The 15580-nt window shown below is 41.8% G+C and overlaps 1 pseudogene; it reads left to right on the forward strand.

Moving 5' to 3' along the window:
• Positions 1–12396: 12396 nt before the first annotated feature.
• Positions 12397–12908, forward strand: LOC106006832 (annotated as a pseudogene).
• The last annotated feature ends 2672 nt before the right edge of the window (positions 12909–15580 follow it).

Here is a 15580-nt window from a genome sequence, read left to right on the forward strand (position 1 = left end):
GTTTCTTTTTTTTTCCCCCCGCATAATTTTTAGAAGTTTATTTATTTGTCAGAGAGAGAGAAAACAAGCAGGAGGAGTGGCAGACAGAAGGAGAGGGAGCAGCAGGCACTCCATTGAGTTAGGAGCCTGACGTGGGGCTCGATCCAAGGACCCTGCGGGGATCAGTTGTATTTACTGCCTTCATTCCACTTGCCTTTAGTTCCTGGGGTATGTTTCCTAAGGAAAGATTTCAACCAATGAAATAGTGATTTGAGAATAAATCAGGGCTGGTTAAGCTCTTTTATCTCCACGTGGAACTGAATCTTCTCAGAGATTCAAGGGATCTTATTTCTGGCCATGCCCTCGTGCATCTCCATTTTCATGTTCTACCCTAGACCTTGTTTAGCATGTCAGAGTAAAGAGAGAGAGCCCGGTCTCTGAAATCTGATCCTGACCAGCCGCATCTCTAGCTGCATCTCAAGATGGCATTTTCTGGAACCTTCCTCCCTATGATTACGGTTTTAGGACTTCAGTCTGCTGCGTGTCATCATCTCCTTAGCCTCATTTACTATGGTCAGAAAGTCAAGGGACAGCAATGCCGGCAAATCTCTGAAGCTTAATGTGCCTAATTAACTCTGTCTGTGGCTTATGCCACAGACAGGACCCTGCACTATTTATGGCACCGAGAAGTGAGAAAATGTCCCCTACCATGGGTATCAGGTCACTAACACGGCTCTGCCAAAGTTTGGTTGTGAAACACGAAGCCTCTGAAACCCGTTGGTGTTAAGTGCACACCAAATATTCAATCCAGACATGTCGTGCTTGAACTATTCTGGGGCTCATAAACCTTTCATCAGAATCAGAGGTGAAATATTTGGCCTTATTTGTAAGTCCCATATTTCTAAAGACCTTAGGGGCTCATTTAGTATTCCCAGCAGAAAGGTCACAAGGTTGGTTTTCAGGGGTCCTGGTTTAGTGGAACTGATGACTTCAAGCGGGAGATACTTTCATGATTTTCCAGAAACCAGAAGCTCACTCCTCTGCACATTGCCCACTGCTCCACCCCCATACCTCTCCCTGACCACCCCTTCCCGCCCCTCAATCCCTAAACACAAGCACTGCTGTATAGGGCTCTTCAGTGCCCTTGGGTTTTCCGACCAAAACACTGAAACTTTTATTTATTAGTAATATTAGGGAAGGAGTCCCGCTCTTTTTAGGCAAACTGCATTTCGAAAGGCTTTGAAAGTTGTAGTTTTGTGGCAGAGAGGAGGTTATCTGATTTCATAGAAGCCTGAAATCTCAGTGTTAGAGGGCTCTTTTGAGATCATTTAGTTCACCCTTAGTTTTATAGGTGGAAGGCTTGAGAGCCACAGAGGTGAGGTGACCAGGGCCCCAGCTGACAGCTGGGCTGTGGCCCACTTGCTCCCTACTGCATACTAGCTCTCAGACCCTTGGCAAGTTCCCTGACCACTCATGGGCTCAGTGTCTCACAGAAATGGAGGGTTGAATGAAGATAATTCACTAAGGTAATTAACGCAGTGCATGGTAGCTAAGTATTAGCCATTGATGTTACTGTTACTGCTATTATTTTCCAGACGACTTCTTTCTGAATTCTCCTGGTAGATTCTAACTGCCCTAATGTGACCAGCAGGATACCCACATCCGGGCCTCAGAAGCTGCCTTGTTAGGGGATGCTGTGATATACTTTTAGAGAATGGAGGGGTTTTTTGTTTTGTTTTGTTTTGTTTTTTTAATTTTCTGAAATATTCAAAGCCTCTAGAGCTTCAGAAACCTCAAGAAACAAAATACCACAATAGGCTGTTCCTAGATTCCTATTATCACATAAGTTAAGAACTGAATTTTTCAAACAGGTGAAAATGTTTCCCTTAGAAACAAGCTGTGTACTTTAAGGGACTGAGAATTCGTCTTGTTCTTTTTTTCCTAGGAGTGGTTTATTTCTCACCTGGTGATTTGTTAGAGATGAATTGAAAGCCTGGGCCCATTATCTGCAAGTATTATCTTCTTACTTGCTGACTTCACTGCCTGGAATGTCCTTTTCTCAAACAGGCTTCCTTGGAGGTGTGGCACTAAATCAGGCCTCTGAGGGGTCTGAGATTTTTCTCTGGGAGGGTCATCTCCCAACACACTCTCCTTCTGGGAGCCTTTCCGGAAACTGCTGTAGCTTTCTTCTTCAGGAAGGAGGTGGGCAAGAAGGAACTCATGGCTTGGCCTGTGGCCGACTAACAATGGCTAATGTTTACTGAGCACGTATTATGTGCCAGGCTTTCCATTAAGCATTTTATATTTATTTTCTTTTTGAATCTACATAGCAATCCTGTGAATTGGGTACTGTTATTAGTTCATCTAGAAGGTGGAGAAATTAAAGCATCCAGAGGTTAAAAAACTTCCTTTAAGTGACACAGTGCCTTCCTAAGTGCCAAAGCCAGGATCTTATGCCTAGAGCTGGACCCGCATGGTACACTACCTCATCCGCAGGTGACTTTCTACTGCTGGGCAAATCAGCCAGCCCGGTGTTCACCCCAAACCGGGTTCAAATGTATTAACCTTCTTTCTGCCCATCCTCACAGATCCCGGTTGAGAATGGATTATGGACTAGAGACACAGTTAACCCCCACCCCCCAACTACCTACAATTTATACCCTCCCTGCCCTCCTCAGTTTAGGTAGTTAATGTCATAGAGGCACTGGGATGTATTTTTCTTTTCTTTTTAAAGATTTTATTTATTTATGTTACAGAGAGAGAGACACTGAGAGAGGGAGCACAAGCAGGTAGAGTAGGAGAGGGAGAAGCAGTCTTCCCGTTGAGCAGGGAACCGGATGCAGGGCTCGATCCCCAGACCCTCGGGATAGCGACCTGAGCTGAAGGCAGAAGCTTAATGACTGAGCCACCCAGGAGCCCTGGGATGTATTTTTCCCTTGAATGTTTCTGTGCTTTATCTGTAAGCGCGCGTACGCGTGTCTGTGTGTGTGTGTGTGTGTGTTCCATGAAGTCTCTATATTATGTAGAATTACTTTGAGCGTTCATGTGTTTTATGATACATAAATAATATCATACTCTGTTGGTTGCTTTATAATTGTTAAAGATATACATGTTTTTTTATTTACCTCAATATATGTAAAGCTAGTTCATTCATTCAACTGCTATACAGTATTCCAATATATGATTATACCACAGGTTATTTTCTCATCTCTCTTATTGATAAACAAATTGCTATGAACATTCATTCACATCTCCTTGGATACACAGCTGAGAATGTCTTTAGATAAATGTCTAAGATTAGAATTGCTAGTTTGTAAAGTCTGTACCTTACCAACCTTTACCAGATATTGCTTCTCCAAATGGGTGTGCCAATAGAAAAGAGTAGCAATTTGTATTTCCCCTGATCTGTGCCAACACCTGGTATTCTCGGATTTTTAAAATTTTGTGTTTCAACTATAATGCACTGTGTTGTTTTTCCTCCATGCAATTTATAGCCATTTTTGGCTTATGATTTTTAAAGTTATTTTTTATTAAATATAGTACATGATTTTTAAAAATTCAGAGCAGAAAAACATACAATGAAAAGTAAGTTCCTTCCCCATTTCTGACTCCATCTCTTCTTCCCAGAGAGGAAGGAAACCGTTTCTTATATATCCTTCCAGAGACAGTCCGTGCATTTACAAATGTATATGCTTGGTGTGTGCGTACATATACATGTACACATATATATTGTAAACATACATGTAATGATCTTATCTGTGCAGTTCTGTACTTTGATCTTTTCAACAAAAGATCTTGGAGATTGTTTTGATTATTATTCATATTTGCTTTATCTTAAAAATAGCTAATTAAAAATATTTCCATTTGTTTATTTCTTTGTATGAAAATAGAATATTTCCATTATTTAGCATTACGTCTGATCTGGAGACTCACTTTTAACACTCCTCCCTTGGGAGGCCCCACAGCGAGGTGCCGCCTGACTTCCCTTTCAGCCAGGCCTTTCTTTCTAGCCAAAGCCAAACAGCTACCCAGATAATTCGGATAGAAAGCCCTTATCTAGGTAATTGTTGTTAAAGCAAATATTATGACAATGACATAGGAAGTAACCAAAAAATTTATTGTCTTGGTGGCATTCAAAGAATGCAAAAGAATTTTTTATATTACATGTTAATAATATCTGACATTATTAAGTTCTTACTATTGCCAGACCTTACATTTTACATACATTTTATTTATTTATTTGTTTATTTTTCTCAATTTAAATTCAATTAGCCCACATACAGTACATCCTTAGTTTCTGATGTAGTGTTCAATGATTCATTAGTTGTGTGTTACACCCAGTTCTCATCACACCACCGCCCTCTTTATAATGCCCACCATCCACCCACCACCCCTTTCTACAACAAGAGTCTCTCAAGGTTGGTCTCCCATTCTGATGACTTCCCATTCAGTTTTTCCCTCCTTCACGCTAGTTCTTGTATTCCACATATGAGTACAACCATACAATAATTGTCTTTCTCTGACTGACTTCTTTCACTTAGTGTAATACCCTCCAGTATTTTTAGTTCTAGCATTTCTGTGAGGTTGATATTATCATCACCCTCATTTTATAGCTCTAGAAATGGGGACCCAGGGTATTTTAATAACTGGCCTGGGTTCTCAAAGGTAATAAAAATTAGTGGAGCCAGAATTCAAACTCAGGCTGAGGTGACACCAAAACCTGTTTTCTAGCAACTGCCATAATGCTTATGGACACACACACACACACACACACACACACATCATTTAGTTTACTCAGTGATTTTAAGAGGATATATATATATATATATGTGCATATATATATATTTTTTAAGATTTTGTTTATTTATTTATAGAGAGAAAGAGAGAGAGAGGGAACACAAGCAGAGGGAGTGGGAGAGGAGAAGCAGGCTTCCTACTGAGTAGGGAGCCCAATGCGAGGCTCCATTCCGGGACGCTGGGATCATGACCTGAGCCGAAGGCAGATGCCTAGTGACTGAGCTACCCAGGCGCCCCAAGAGGATATATTTTAAATGTTGGAAATATATCGATTTATAACCATATGAGTCACTAAATATTTTAAGATCACACTGGCTTTGAATCTTCTTATTCATCGCTCCTCCAAACTGCCTGATGGTCTACTTAACCTGACCCAGTCCCCTTCCTAAATATACCTGGTGTTTTTCTGCCAACTGGTATATCCTTTGGCTCTAGAGATGCTGAGAAAAGTCCTCATGTCAGCCAGTTCTGTTTTGCAATGGTTCAGTTCCACAAACACTTATGGAGCAATTCCTGGGCAGCTTCCAAAGAGAAAACAGTAACCGGGAAGCTGGAGGATGGGCAATGCTGGGATTGACTGTGCGTCTGGAGACTGTTCATTGGCTGAGTCCGTGGCCACAGAGGGCTCCCTTCCTCACTGCATTCCCTGTGGGACACCCCAGGGTTTCCTCCTTGTTGGGAAGACAAGAAAATCCTCTCTCTCTCCATTGTGTTTTATTTACTTCCATCCTCCTCATTTCTCTTTAACCTCGCTAGCCGAAAGCATCATTCTGGTCTTACAAGGCAATGTTCTCCTTTTGAATTTTTCTCCATCTACAGTGAAGAACAGAATAGAACACAAGAAGTTGCGCGTCCTTTGGTCTTCTGCACGATTATATGAAGTGAGGGCCCTGTTGCAAAGAAGTGGCCTCATGAACATTGGGCTGTTAGGAAAACATAGTTCTTCATTCTAAGGGGTTTGGGGGGCGCCACCGGGAGGAAGAATGAGTGCTGCGGAAAGCTGTGTGAGTGTGGATTCAGCTGTAGCTCCTGACCAGGCTTCAGATAGAAGAAAGACAACTTCTTGTCTGACAGCCAGGTTGGCCTGTGAACCTGGCATTCTCCCTTCTCAGGGCCTTTGTTCTAGTTCAAGGTCTCCTAACTGTGGCACTTACTGACATGTTGGGCTGGATAATTCTTTTTGGTGGACACTGTCCTGTTTGTCCTAATACATTTAGCAGCATCCCAGGGATGCCAGCATCCCTGGATGCCTGGATGCCAATACATTTAGCTCCCCACTGGATGCCAGCAGCGTACCCCAACCCACTGCACGACAATCAAACAGGTCTCCAGACATTGACAAATGTCCCCTGGGGCACAGTGGCCCTCCTTGAGAACACTGCTGTACGTGTTCCCTCGGCCCCACACACACTTCCCCAAAGATCCATCTTTCTAGCCCCTTACTATCGTCATATCTCAGTGCAGATGCTTGCTGCCCATCGAGCCTATTCTGACCATCTTACATAATAGTGCAGACTGTCTACTAACTACCTTGCCACCCTTAGCCCTATTTTTAAAATTTTCATGACCGTGGGATATACCATACAACACACTTACTTGATGTGTTTACATCTGTTTTCTCTCACTGGAATATAACCTCCTTGAGGGAGCAGTTTTGTCCCTGTTATTTCCTAAGCACCCAGAGCATATGGTTAAGAAACAAAACAAAACAGGAAACCAAAAGCAAAACCAAAAACACATGCAAAGCTCCCACGCCTGTCCAGTCCATGGTGCTCTCAGTTCTCCACCCCCAAAGCAAATAACCATTGTTTTCCAGTTACTGGTTTATCCTTCTAGCATTTCCTTAAGCACACCCCAGCAGGTAGGAGCATATATTTCTGATCCAAGCTTTCATTTGCTTTTATTTTTTGGTATCAGAGGTTGACATACGTATGCTTCTGTTTAGCACTTTCCTTTTTGCATTTAAACTTATCTGCATTTTGATAAGTTTGCTTTGGTCTAAGAAGAACTTTTATTTCTTGTTTGAACTGTTCCTCTCTGTGGTTGAAGCTTGAGATCCACAGCCTCGTAAATACTGACTCCACTTTCCCTATCCTTTGACAAAGGAAAAAACTCGATCTGCCCTTTAAATTTGAGTTCAGATTTCAGCCAGACCCCAGCCGGGTCTCAGCCAGCCAGAGGCCTGCCTTCCTTGTTTCCTGCACAAGAGCTATTCACGCACTCAAGTGTACATGTCATTTGATTATTTTGGATTATATAACAAGCTTTTTTTTTTGGATATAAATTAAAGTGATTCTCTCTAGGACCGAGCCAGGCGTTGGTACTTTTTGGAAATTAGCCAGCCTGTGAGTAGGGAGGCAGACAGCGTTGATCTGGACCCTTGGGCAAGACTTCCTTGGGGTGTTCCTAGACAGCCTTTCCTGCAGTGGCTGTAGGAAGGCATCTGGACTTTCATTTAGAGCTGGTTCTTCTGCATTTCAGTACAGAGGGAGAACATCTCCCTCTGTCCCCTTTATAGATAGGATGGGCCTCCAGCAACTCTAAAAGGCAGAAACGGGAGGCTCAGAGAGATAACCAGCTGCCTAGGAATCTAGATGTTCAAAAGGCCCAGGAAGAAAACCCTGGCCTGGTGCCAGTGGTGTGGTTCTGTGATGGGCACTTCTTCCTCTGGGAGCCAATGGATCATGTGTGTTTTGAAATTAACCACTTAATGATTATTACTTTAGGGGTATTTTTTTTTTTTAAGATTTTATTCATTCGTTTGGCAGACAGAGATCACAAGTAGGCAGAGAGGCAGGCGGGGTGGGTGGGAAGCAGGCTCCCCACTGAGCAGAGAGCCCGATGTGGGGCTCGATCCTAGGACCCTGGGACCATGACCCCAGCTGAAGGCAGAGGCTCAACCACTGAGCCACCCAGGTGCCCCTACTTTAGGGGTTTTTTTTTTTTTTTTAAAGATTTTTATTTATTTATTTGACAGATCACAAGTAGGCAGAGAGGCAGGCAGAGAGGCAGGCAGAGAGAGGAGGAAGCAGGCTCCCCGCTGAGCAGAGAGCCCGATGCGGGACTTGATCCCAGGATCCTGAGATCATGACCTGAGCTGGAGGCAGAGGCTTTAACCCACTGAGCCACCCAGGTGCCCTACTTTAGGGTCTTAAAAGCATTTAACTTTCAACTTATCAGGCTTCAATGTATGACACTTGATGTTAGCCAAAGTGGTTAGTTTTTTTTTTTCAAGACCTAAAAGATTAAATGCTTACCAGCCTTAGAAACTATAAGCAAAGAATTAGAATGACAGATCATTACTAGTTAAAACAAACTATTATCTGGGGTGTACGCACAAAAGACCCTCTTCTCACGTGGGAGGGACGTTCTCGGGTCAGTATCATTAAACATTGCTCTTCTCTCCTTCGTCCCACAGAGGTTAGGAAGAAGTTGCCGAGGTGAAAGGGACAGCTGGATCGTGCATCTTTTAAATGGGAAAAACCTGTGCCGTTCATCAGGGATGAAACTGTGAAGAGATACTTTTGAGAAGGCTGAACTCATCCATGCTTTCATAGAAATGCAAGCTGATCAGCCCTCTGCGAAAGGCAGAAAGGAGGGGAGGGATTAGAAATAAGAGTCTGTGTTTATTTTTGTCTGGGACCTATGGAAATGTAGGTTTATGACTAGACTTGAACCTTCACAGTTCCAATAGATGGTGTCTATAATAGCCCTTCCTGCCAGGCCCGGGCTTCTTTGGATTTCATAAGGCCAATAGTAGGCCATGGGCCCCCAGCAGCCACAGAGTTACCTTTTCTGTCTCAAGATGGGAACCTCTTGCACCAAGCCCTCAGAGGAGTTTCTGATTGCACAGTAGCCGGATGTGCCATTGCCCCTGACATCTCCTTGCCCCTTCCACCCTCACTGCCACTGACCCTCAAAGCAAAGCCGCTGTCAGGTCTCTGAGAGCCATATTTAGTTATGGTTTGCTGAGAAGAGAGAGCGCCATTAGTTTAGGTCTTTGTTTCCTCTTTAGCTTTAATTTTATTGTTTTTCACCCTCTCCACCTTCCCTTTTTTATTTTTTAAGATTTTTAAAAAAGGTTTATTTATTTATTTTAGAGAGGGGGAGGGAGGGAACGAGAGAAGCTGGAGCAGATGCACAGCTGAGTATGGAGCCTGACGCAGGGCTCCATCTTACGACCCCAAGATCAGGACCTGAGCCAAAACCGAGAGTCAGATGCTTAACAGACTGGGTCACCCAGACGCCCCCCTCCCTTTTTTATTTTTAATATATATATATACAAATATAATTTATCTCAAGCTTGAAAACAACATTCTATTTCTTTTTTGCAGTTTGATCTCAGATCTTTGATTTGTAGTGGGTTTTGTGTGTGCGTGTGTGTGTGTATGTGTGTGTGTGTGTGTCTGTGTGTGTGTGTGATACAGGTATTCTTTTTTCTAGGTCTTGTTTTTTTTAAAAAAAAAAACCTTATTGAGATATATACCATAGAGTCGGTTAAGCAGGTGCTTAACCAATTGAACCACTAAGATGCCCCCGAATTAAGGAGTATTTAGTTAGCTAGAGGAAGTAGAACATGGCAGTTAAGGAAATGTTCTAGAGCCAGACTGCCTGAGTTCAAGTTCTGATTATCAGTTTGCAACTATGTGACTTGATTAAAGTTATTTGTTTTAGCCTGTTTCCTAATTGTAAAGAGCAATCACAATAACATTTACTTCTTAGCTCATAGATGTTAAACATGGTTAGCTATGATTTCTAGCTTCAGGTCAAGGACAAAGGAAAATTTCTTTGTGCCAAGTATTTTGGCCCAAGGAGACCGTAAGATCCTACAGGGAGACCTATTGGGTGAGTTGGTCAAGAAAAATATCTGTGAAAGGTGGAGACATGCCCTCCAGTTTTTAGCATCCGGCAAATGTCAAGGGAGAGAAGTAGGAACACTCAAAACATGGATGTGTCCCCAACTGTACTCCTACTATTCCTTACCATCTTGCCCTGGCCCCTCCATCAGCAAGAAGCATATGCATCATGGTAGTGGCATCCAAGGTATCCATCTTCATAATGTCCAGGGCATTCTGCCTAAGGGCAAAGGAAAGTCTTATTTCCAGACTTTTAAAAAAGTGCTAAATGAATTCTATAACTAAGTATAACTTAAGATGATTATTGAATTGAAAAATATGAGGCATAAAGGAAGTTAATCATTCTCATTATTTGAGCGTAAAGCTTTTATTTAATTGAATTTTATCTCTTTAATGCAAACCTTATAGTGACTTCATTATCTAAAATCTAAATCTAAACCTAAAATTAGCTTCATTTTTTCCCTTTGTATTTTACTTTTCTCCTGTGTTCCCACTCCCATTTCTTTCTTTCTTTCTTTCTTCCTTTCTTTCTTTCTTTCTTTCTTTCTTCCTTCCTTCCTTTCTTTCTTTCTTTCTTTCTTTCTTTTTCTTTCTTCTTCTTCTTCTTCTTCTTCTTCTTCTTCTTTTTTGGTTAAGATTTTATTTATCTGAGAGAGAGAGGGAGAGAGAGAGGGAGAGAGAGAGCATGAGTGGAATGAGGGGCAGAGGGAGAAGCAGACTCCCCACTGAGAAGGGAGCCTGACACGGGCCTCAGTCCCAGGACTCGGAGATCATGACTTGAGCCAAAGGTAGACACTTAACCAACGGAGTCACCCAGGCGTCCCACCTACTTCTCTTCCAGTGCAACTTCCCCTAAGTATCTTTGTGCTATATAAGTCAATATAGAAGGAAGGTTTAGCCAGTTTGAAGAAGAGGAAGAAGGACAAAGACAAGACAAGGAGAAGGGGAAGAAAAGAAAAGCCACTTCTCCCCTAACAGTGGCTTTACATAAGCATTAACGTGTTTCACGTGCTGCTACGGTACTACCCTAGTCTAGCTGTGTTTCTGAGTTGTCTGCCACCTGGTCTGTACCCTGAGTTATCCGTGAATTCCACTTTACCATGGGCAACCCGACAAACCCCCCTCCAAGGTTAAAACCCGGATATGGAAAGCCTCACTCCTACTCAACTTGTCAAAGCAGCTGGATTTCCAGCAGGGTCCCATCCTTCTGCAGTGTCATCTGGGAAATATCCAAGCTCCTGAACCATTAACCAGCTTTGCTCCAATACTCCTCACCACCCCCATGGTATGAAGAAAGCAAAAGTCTGACAAATTGAGAGCAAACTTTCAAGGCTTTGAAAAGGCCTGTTGAAATCATTTTCTGGTCTATTTTAATGCTTCATAACACTGATTATAATCATAAATAATGCTTACTTCATGTCTAATGGGGCTAACATCATGTATGATAGCACTTTATCTGAGAAGGCATAAAAATAGAGCAAGAAATCATTACTAAGAATGCAAAGCAAATGTGAAAAATCAGCAAAGTTTAAAATGAAATGTTCCTAGTTGATTTCACATGCTACTGGCCTAATGATACTGTAACATATGATTATAACTAAATCTAGAGCTGCTGGAGGAACAGTGGGGAGAGTCACTTTTTCTTTTTTTTTTTCTTAAAGATTTTATTTATTTATTTATTTGTCAGAGAGAGAGAGAGAGAGAGAGCGGGAGAACACAAGGAGGCAGAGCGGCAGGCAGAGGCAGAGAGAGAAGCAGGCTCCCCACTGAGCAAGGAGCCCGATGTGGGACTTGATCCCAGGACTCTGGGATCATGACCTGAGCCAAAGGCAGCGGCTTAACCAACTGAGCCACCCAGGCGTCCCGAGAGTCACTTTTTCAATTCCTTGTGTAGTACTGCAAGACTTGAGATGACTCTCCTCCGTATACCTGGGCACATCTGCTTCTCAGGAAATTCTTGCTTCCCCCAGTATGTAATGGGCACCTACTCTTTTGGTCTGCACAGTATCCATTCCTCTCTTCTTTGGTAACCAGATTCTCTTTTGGGGATTCCACTCTCCTGTGTGCAGTTTTGGTGAGACTGCCTTGTCATCTTCGGTGGAAGGATGGTCACATGACCTAAGCCTAGCCAATCTGCTGTTCTCTCTTGGGAATCTGACTCTTCAGTGGGGTTTGCAAGACAAAGATGGCGGTTATTAATTCCTTCCATCAGAGGCGGCCTGAGGAGGTCATCCTTAGAGCCTCTGGTCCTCCTCTTTCAGCATTTCCAGATTTTTCCATTAAATTCCCTCATCCTCTTGTTAGTTTTGTCAATTCACTTCTGTTGCTTGCAACAGAAGCCCCGACTGATACCCAGTTGCCCTGTCCCTGAGGCATATTCTCCAAATCCTCCTTTAGAAGGGAAAGGTCATGTTTATGCCTTTTTAGTGAAGAACTTCTGAGGGGAAAACCCTGACTTGGAAAAACAGTGTTGGAAAGACAGAGTTACTTCTCCGACAACTTGACATTTATCTTTAAATAAATTGCCAAGGAGAAACCCTCACTGAGCACCTACCTGTATTTCAGATTCTAATTGTCATGCTTTTTTTTTCCCCCCCTAGAAGGTGGCCCAGTGTACTGGGAAGATGATCTCCACTCTGGAATCAAATTGCCCATGTACAAATCCTGGCTTTGGTCTTAACTAAATCTCAATTTCCTTACCTGTTAGAAGAGAATTGTAAAATCTACTTCATGAGATAGTTGAAAAAATTAAACAAGGTGGCGGAACCGCCATCTTCCAGTAATTTGCCAAAATGACCAACACAAAGGGAAAGAGGAGAGGTACCCGGTACATGTTTTCTAGGCCTTTTAGAAAACATGGAGTTGTTCCTTTGGCCACATACATGCAAATCTACAAGAAAGGTGATATTGTGGACATCAAGGGAATGGGCACTGTTCAAAAGGGAATGCCCCACAAATGTTACCATGGCAAAACTGGAAGAGTCTACAATGTTACTCAGCATGCTGTTGGTATTGTTGTAAACAAACAAGTTAAGGCAAGATTCTTGCCAAGAGAATTAATGTCTGCATTGAGCATATTAAACATTCAAAGAGCCGAGATAGCTTCCTGAAGCGTGTAAAGGAAAATGATCAGAAAAAGAAGGAAGCCAAAGAGAAAGGTACTTGGGTTCAGCTGAAGCGTCAGCCTGCTCCACCCAGAGAAGCACATTTCATGAGAACCAATGGAAAAAAGAGCCCGAACTGCTGGAACACATTCCCTATGATTTCATGGCATGATAAATAAAAAAAGAAAATAAAAGACCTCAAGACTGTAAAAAAAAAAAAAAAATTAAACAAGGTGATTCACATAAAATGCTTAACACAGTGCCTGGTACATAGTAGATCCCCAACAATGTGGACTATAGGGACAATAAATTGAAATACATTTCCTTAAATTTCCTTTTATTTGATCCATATGGCACCTCTCTTGGAATAATAGGATGAAGCAAATATGATATTACTTAGACATAAAGATACAATGTGATCTACCATCAGTTCAACATGTGTTTAGAGTTATTTAGCGAGCAGTGATTTTAAGAGTCTTGAGTCAGGGACTTTGAGTCTTGAGATAAAGTTCTCTGTATTTAATTATTATCATTACATTTTCTTTCTATGTCTTTCTCTCTTTTTGTCCTTCTAATATTATCTCTTTGTGGTTCCTCCTTCTGTTTCACTTCTTCATTGTTAAATCTTGTAGGTGAACAGCAACTCCAGCTCAAGAAATAGTTGCTGAGAGCCAGGCTCTGGACATAAAGATGAATTAGAATGCTTTCTGTCCTCAAGACTTCACACTCCCCTTTGTCTTCATTTCCATTGCTTTCATTGACATTCAGTCACTTGGGAACTTTGGCCCAAATGGTTAAAAGGATTTCCTAAGCCATCTTTCACCTCTTATCCCTACTTTCCTCCCACTCCTCAAAACTCTCTACTAGATTAACCTTTCTAAAATTCAGCTCTGATTACATATATCAGCAAAAGCTCCTAATGCTGTCATTACCTACCAAATAAAGTCATGAGTCTTCTTTTGGTGTGTGTGGCTCTCCACATTGGTGTCACATTTTTATCTTGGTCTCTTCCCTGTTTCCCTATTGCCCTGACCATCATCTGTTCCTCCCCAGCATAGTCCACTTTTCCCTATCCAGCCTTTGATTTCATTTCCAATCCCCTGCCAACATGGATCAAAACCCTGCCCATTCTTTAAGGCTAAGAATACGTTGCACTGGTTTAAGTTTATCCTAGTATCCCAAAGCACAGAAAGGCTCTCCCTCCTCTGAGCTCTTATAGCATGTTGTAACCATGTTCAGCTTTAAGGAACTCGGTCTTGTGAGTCATAGATACTGAGGAATATGGTAAGATAGGTAAGACATGATATAAAAAAGCAGAGTCTAAAAGGTACTTTTGAGAAAGGAGGGGGAATTTAGCTTTGTCTGGAAATTTTGAAGAAAAGGATTTATCTTCCAGAGAAATTTTATATAAGGTCCTGTCTGCACGAAAGTTGGTGAACTGATGACTGCTAAAAATCTTAGTAAAATTCTTGAGACAGTTTTAATTCCTTGAGAAAGCACATGCCTTTAGATAGGAAGGGAGAACACTAGCACAGACTCTCATGATGATTTAAGACTAACGTGGGGGGCACTGGGTGGCTCAGTTGGTTAAGTGTCTACCTTCAGCTCAGGTCATGATCTCAGGGTCCTGGGATAGAGCCCTGAATCAGGCTCCTTGTTCAGTAGGAAGTCTGTTTCTTCCTCTGCCCCTCACCCTGCACTTGCTCGCTGGCTCTCTCTCTCTCTCTCAAATAAATAAATAAATAAATATTTAAAAAGCAAAATAAAGACTAGCATGGAACAATTTTCACGTTGCCAAAGGAGATAGCAGTCAGAAGACACTCCTAGAGGATGAGTTATCTTAAAGTTTTCTGTACCTTCTTGGGACTAGGTAAATTATTTTTCTTCGTTCCATAATGATTTGGATCCTGGGATCCTTGTCTAGTTCCTTTGCTGATTCTTTGCCCTTGTGCACAAGAGTCACTATCAAGAAACTGTGAGAAAGGGGAGTTACAGTACTGTTGGCACTTACTACATGTGTGTTTAACTTCCACATTTAGCCATAGGCAGGTCTTATTTTCTCCATTTTTATGGGTGTCAGAATATTAGAGAGGTTTGTGAACTTTCCAGGATTACTCAATAAGTGTTGAAATACGATTCAAACTGGGATCACATTTTTTTCTGGTTCCATTCACATCTTCCTACTACCTTTTCCTTGTTATCTGTTCACCTTTTTTACTTTCTCTCCAATATGACCCCAGAACGATCCTGTTTTCCCAACTCCCCATCAGTCTTTCCCTCTGCCATATCAATCTAAAGCCTGTTCTTCACCTTCTCCCAGAATTAAAGGAGATTTTCCCTGTGACCGACGTCTTCAGGGCTGGGTTATAAGCAATCTCGGAGAAGATTCTGAGCCAAACTATCAGTGATTTATCCATGACTCAAAGGCTGTAAAATTATCCCCTTATGATTTTGGATTTATTTATTTCTCCTTTTAATTCTATCAGTTTTGCTTTCTTTATTTTGAAGTTTATGTTAATAAGCACATACAAATTTAAGATTGTTACATCTTCCAATGAATTGACTCTCATTGTTAAAAAATGTTTCTTTTTATCTCTGATAATATTCCTTGTCTTGAAGTCTACTTGGTCTGACTTTATAGCCACACTACTCTCTTACGGTTAGCATTTGCATAATAATGTCATTTTCCATCCTTTTGTTTTCAAAGTCTTTGCGTCCTTTCATTTGTTTGTTTCTTTCTTCATTTATTGAAAGAGAGAAAGAGTGTGAGCAGGATTGAGGCAGAGGAAGGGAGGGGACCTTAAGCAGCCTCCACACCCAGCAAGGAGCTTGATACGAGTCTTG

The sequence above is a fragment of the Mustela putorius genome, unplaced genomic scaffold, assembly GCF_011764305.1.
Source record: "Mustela putorius furo isolate JIRA1106 unplaced genomic scaffold, ASM1176430v1.1 tig00003845_pilon_pilon_pilon, whole genome shotgun sequence".
Lineage (NCBI taxonomy): Eukaryota > Metazoa > Chordata > Mammalia > Carnivora > Mustelidae > Mustela > Mustela putorius.